This window comes from Dipteris shenzhenensis, chromosome 12 (assembly GCF_047967505.1).
Source record: "Dipteris shenzhenensis isolate YYH24624 ecotype China chromosome 12, Dip_SZ_1.0, whole genome shotgun sequence".
Classification (NCBI taxonomy): Eukaryota; Viridiplantae; Streptophyta; class Polypodiopsida; order Gleicheniales; family Dipteridaceae; genus Dipteris; species Dipteris shenzhenensis.
The window spans coordinates 29073331-29079330 of record NC_141607.1 but is presented as its reverse complement, the minus strand read 5'-3'; positions in this window follow the sequence as shown (position 1 = coordinate 29079330).

Here is a 6000-nt window from a genome sequence, read left to right as displayed (position 1 = left end):
CACTCGATAGGCTCATGGTTGATGCGAGCCTTGTACAATTAGGGTGAACTGTTTCTGTTGCATAATCTTCCATGCGCTAGAAGTCTTTACAAGAAGGGGGTGAAAACTTGGGTAGATGTCTAGGACAATCCAAGTGCCGATTGGAAGTCTATGGAGATTCAAAAGTGGAGTTCATACTCAATACTGGTGAGGGGGATCTAATTTGGGCAGTGCTAGAAAGAATCTTGGAGAGTTGGCCTTCCAACTATGTGCTGGTGTAGGATGGCAGAGTGAATCAATGGGCGATTGGCCATTATGCCTTAAGAATATTTCAGCTAAGGTTACTTACCATTGGCTTGTCGTAGGGAGCTCAGCATGTGTAGGGGAGTGGATTGGTGGAAAAAGAGATTGCACGAAATGGAAAAGGTAAGGAAATATTTTTCTTATGGAATGTCCTCCCCCATGGTTGCCTATTAGGGCGAGGCTGGCAAAGCACATCACGATAAACCCAATATGTCCTATGTGCGGCAAAGCAATTAAGGTTGTCCGTCACTTACTGTGGAATTGTATGATCACCAACGAAGCTTGGAGAAGGGTGGAAAGCATGATTTGAAGCGTTGGCCTGATGCATAGGTTCTTCTTGGCGTCGCAATGGAGGCTGGTGCTTATAAGTGACTCGCAAGGGCTTCCTCCATGCTGGCAAAATGTTGGCCATATATTTGGGCCGCAATCATGTTGGTCATCTAGAAGGTTCGAAACAAGGTGGTGTTTTAAAGCGAGTTCAACTTTGGTAGGAGGGAATCCATAGTTATTGGACTGGTTAAAGCCAACGTGAGAGACCTAGGTTGGGTCATGAAAGGGAAAGATACGGTGGCACGCGTTAGTTTACTGGAGTTAGGAGTGCATCTAAGGGTTGGGTTTTTTTTTTTTTTGGTGCATCATATTGAAATTGAAAGTCTCAATAGCACCCCCAAGCGAGGTGGCCAAGATAGAATCATGAGCTGGCCCTAGGGCTTGCGGACACATACACACCCATAGTTTAATCCTTTTTGTAAGGTCCTCTTTTGTTGGGCTGACCACCCACGTAATATAATTGTTTTTTGTCACGAGGGCGTGATGTAGGTAGAACCTTGGAAAGCTAGGGGTCACGGCCTTGGGATGTGGGTGTGCTAGTTTCCCCCCCTAGGGATTGATGCCTTGCATATGTTTTAATATTTCAACACTACTTATATGTTTTCATGTTTTAGAAGGGGCAGAATTCGTACACTTTCTTTTCAAAACTCATAAGACAAAGGAAGGTTCCCTTTCTAAGGCTCATTCGAATCACATTAAAGATATATAAATTTGAATTTAGTACATAGGAATTTCAATTTAGCACATAACATTTTTCATTTGGCACATACAACTTTTCATTTATCACATAACCACATGTGTGTGTGGAGGGAAAGTTGGCATGCTTCCTCTCCAAAATTTATAAGACCAAAGAATCTTCCCTTCCTTGGATTCATTTGAATGCGCATTCAAGACAAATCAAATTGAATTTAGTACCATAACGTAACAATTTTAATTTAGTAAATAACACTTTGCATTTCACACACAGAATTTATAACACCTCTACCTTAGGTTATAACAATTCGAATATAGCATATAGCAATTTGAATATAGCACATAGCAATCAGCTCTCTGCACATAGCACTTTGCATTTCGCACATAATACTTTGCATTAGCCCATAATCACACATATGTGTGGGAGGAGATTACCAAGAAATATGCCTTTATTGGGTTTATTTCGACTTGCACATAGCACAAAGAAATTTTAATACATAACAATTTGAATTTTCCACATAGCATTTTGCATTTTGTATATAGTACTTTGCATTTAGCACATACCCACACATATACTGTGGGGGGAGGGGAGAGTTGGCACACTTCCTCTCTAAAAATTATAGGACCAAGGAACGTGCCCTTCCTTGGGTTCATATCAGTTTGCATTTAGCACATAGCATTTTGCATATAGCACGTAGCAATTTGAATTTGGCATATAGCACTTTTCATTTAGGTGAAATGTTAAATTATGTTTTACTATAAAATACATAAAATAGCATTTTCATAATGTATTAAGAAATGTTCTATTGTTCAAGAAATTTATTGATTAATTCTCATGAGGGAAAAAATCTTATGAATTGTTGTTTCCTTTTTTGAATGCTAATATAAAAAACTACTTTTTCTTTTGGATTAAATGATGTTCTCATGTTTGTGAAATTAGTTAAATGTAAATGTAGAAGTACCTATTATATTTATGCTGTCCCAGATCAAAGTCCAATGAACGACTTGCAAATTACGAATTCAATAAAGCTGCAAAATTAATTTGAAGACATTTTACAAAGATAAGAATTCAAAAAGTATGACCTTGATTTTAAATTTTAGAAATGAGATAACCAATTATTGTATGATATAACTAGATAGCACTTTACATTTTATAAATATCAATATGCTAAAGTCAAAAATATTTTAATACAAAAATGTAATCTTGACTTTAAATTCTAGAAATGAGATGACCAATTATTGTATTATATAATTAAACAACACTTTGCATTTTGTAAATACCAATTTGCAACCACATATTTTGTTTTTAGAAAATTCAATTTAGCATATTGCAAAAGAAAAATGCAAGTACAACTTAATCATGATAGCATAGATTAATGTTATGAAGAAGTAGATTACCTATTGGACGTGACCAAACAAGAAAAGGAAGCAGTTTTACCCTCACAAAGACCTTTAAGTAGACCTACCTCATTAGGTTGAGGCCGCAACAATAAGTAAAGGGACAGGGCAAATTGAATAATGGACAAATTCAAGGAAGGAAGATGTATTAAGTTGGAGGATTGTCTTTCTTATTTTCACTACATCATATTGTCTACCTCATTAGCATGGATATTCGTTAGCACATGCTCTACCGATGGCATTATGACATAGTTTCTATTCATGGAGACAAAGTAGCATCTCATATCAGCGATCAGACCAATATGACTCAAAGCAATGAGAATAGAGATGGTGGTCATATTTTTTGGCTTGAATCCTTTAACCTCATTTGACCAAATTGCAATGCTGTTCACAGTTGGAGCGTAAGTTTCCAAACCTCCTGCTAGTACAAGTAAACTTGCATGGCTACTCTAGGCAAAGTGAGAGAGAGAAGTGACTCCACATGATGGTGCCTACAGCAATCCCTGTGTACGATTCACTATGCATGGCCAGGTCACTGTAAAAGCTATCCAACTACTCCTGTAGGTCGTAATGTTGGCACTGGAGTAACTGAGACTACACTGTAACTATGATTCTTTGCAAGGATACTTGCCCTTGATGGAATAATCGAAGGCTCCACCTATCTTGTGCTTGGCAAAATCTTGGTTGCTGAAACATTCCTCTAATAACGCACCCTAACCAAAACGTCTAGAGCTAGGTACTACCCAATGAATATCCAAACACTACTTCTTCGTACACTCCACTACTCCAGCTCATACCCCAGGAGAAGATAGCCTAGAGCATAAAAATATCCAACGTTTTGCCCACAAGATCCTAGTGTAATATGTGCATAAGAACGAGTATCTAAAGTACTCAAAATGTATATCCTCACCTGGAGGAGGACTGGTCACATACAGCAATGATGGCATTCTAGGAGACTGCATTTCTTTCTAGCATTTCCGTAAACACTGCCCTATCATCATGTAGGCTTGTACACTTGCCATACATATTGAGAAGGGTTGTGTGCCAACAACATCCAATTCCCATCCATTGCTAGAAACAGTGGCATGGATCACTTGACCTTCTGCCAGCGCTGCCATGGCAGCACACACATCCATAATGCCCTGGAATACTGGATATTTTGGTCATTGTCCCAACTGACCAAACTATGATAGGCATTGGGCAAACTATCCATCATCCATAACGCATAAATAATGCCCTAGGATGTGATCTCCTGGAATGCTATTATCAGAGCTCTATGTTTGCACTTGACCAAACATTTGCAAGGCTTTCTTGCCATGCCCATTCTAAGCACATGCAACAATAACAACACTCTAGGAGACTACATCCCACTCTGGCATCTATGTAAACACTGCCCTTGCATCATCTAGACTCTGACACCTGCAATACATATTGACAAGAGCAGACCCACAACTACATCCTAGCATAGATAGTACTCTAGAGACCATATCTAGGGAGCTTCCCATTACAGCATCAGATTCAAATCTCATTGCTATGATCTGGACATGTTCCAGCCTACTCTTGTGGATTGGATCTCATGTACTCATAAAATAATAACTCTGCTTGGAATTATGTCCGAGTGCTATATCATGTCAAAAAGTTCAGTAGTAACTACAGCCTTTCCAGTTTACCCATATTCAGTAATTAATGCATTCCATGCAACTGCATCTTGACTCGCTAGCAACAACAACATCAAAGACTGACACACGCATTCAACATGCAGATGCAAGCTCAAAGACTTCAGTCTGCATTTGTTTAAATAAGTTGCAAGGCCTCCTTGCCCTACCCATTCTGCATCATGTGAGCTTTGGACAAACTAGCTAGCTATTTTCTTTCCATCACACCACAGGGACAAATTGCATTTGATGAATATTGTGACTAAATCTATCATCTTACCATCAAAGATATTTTTCTTACAGAATGCAGGCATGCTATGTGGTGAATGGTTGATTGGATGCCACATCTATCATCTTATCATCAAAGATATTTTTCTTAGAGAATGCAGGCATGCTATGTGGTGAATGGTTGAATGGATGCCACATGGGCAGAATATAGATATCCTTATTAAATTGAATTTAGGGCTACCTTTTAGGGCTGCGTCCGGTTTGTGAGCGCAGCCTGTCAGCTATAAGCTGACCTCTTGTATCTTGTTCTCGAAGTAATATAATTAGCACTGTCTTTTCGGCAAAAAAAAACGGCTGTGTACAGCGCAGGTGTGTGGATCTGAGCGGCTAGTGTACGAAACAATTAATGCCTGTGAATGGGAAGTACGATTGTGTACGGCTGAACGGTGCCTTTGGGCCATTTGTACGGGCTGCTGCTAAAGGACTGTACGGACTGTAAACAATGGTCTAGCAACTGCATGAATTGCAGGTTTGCGTGCTGGTGCATAGGCCTTAGCAGATGCCGTCTTGCTGTCAGAGATCGATTGATTGCGTACACTGGCATTGCTCCTTGCCTGGAGAAGGTTTATGCATGCAGGGTGTGTATTGGCTCATGAATGAGCATGGATGAGCTCCAGGCTGGAGAAGAGAATCACACATGCTTTATTGTGCTTGCTATTTTGCTAAGGACTGTTTTGGAGTAGCCTAGTTGACAGGGCAGTCTACATGGGATGCTTGCAATTCAGGATTTGATCTCAGAAGTTATGGGTAGTTCACTTATGCTTTCACCCAATGCTTTGGTATTCCAGTAAGCCACAGGGCACCAGGGGCAGTGTGGGAACTTGTTCATTCCGGTGTGGGTTGTCAGAGAACAAATTCCAAGCCACACACTGGTGTATGGTCAGAGATGGATACTAACAGGGTCATTGCCTGGGTTATTGATGCCTACTGAGAGTGGGAAGAGCAGTAAGGGTTCGAATTCATTGTGTATCCTATTTGTTGGCTTTGGCAAGTAACATGTTTCATGTGGGAATATGTTTTTTTTTTGTTTCTCTAGGAGATGGGTCACATGCAGACAAGGCAGACAGTACATCTTTGGTACAGCCTCATGGTACAGCCTCGTGGCTGAGTAGGCAGGGGTCAGGAATCCATGCTTGGAATGGGAAGTATCCCTGGAACTCCGAGAGGGATGGAATAGGTGTGACTGCCATAGTATTTCCTGTGTTGTTATGGCGATTCTCTTATGGGAACCAAGTTGATGTATCGGGATATGTGCGACCCATAGGGTGAGAGACTATTGGTCAGTCCTGGACAGTGCAGAAAGCTCCTATATCCTTTCCCTTTCTGCTTTGAGCAGATAGTTGGCTAATTAGGC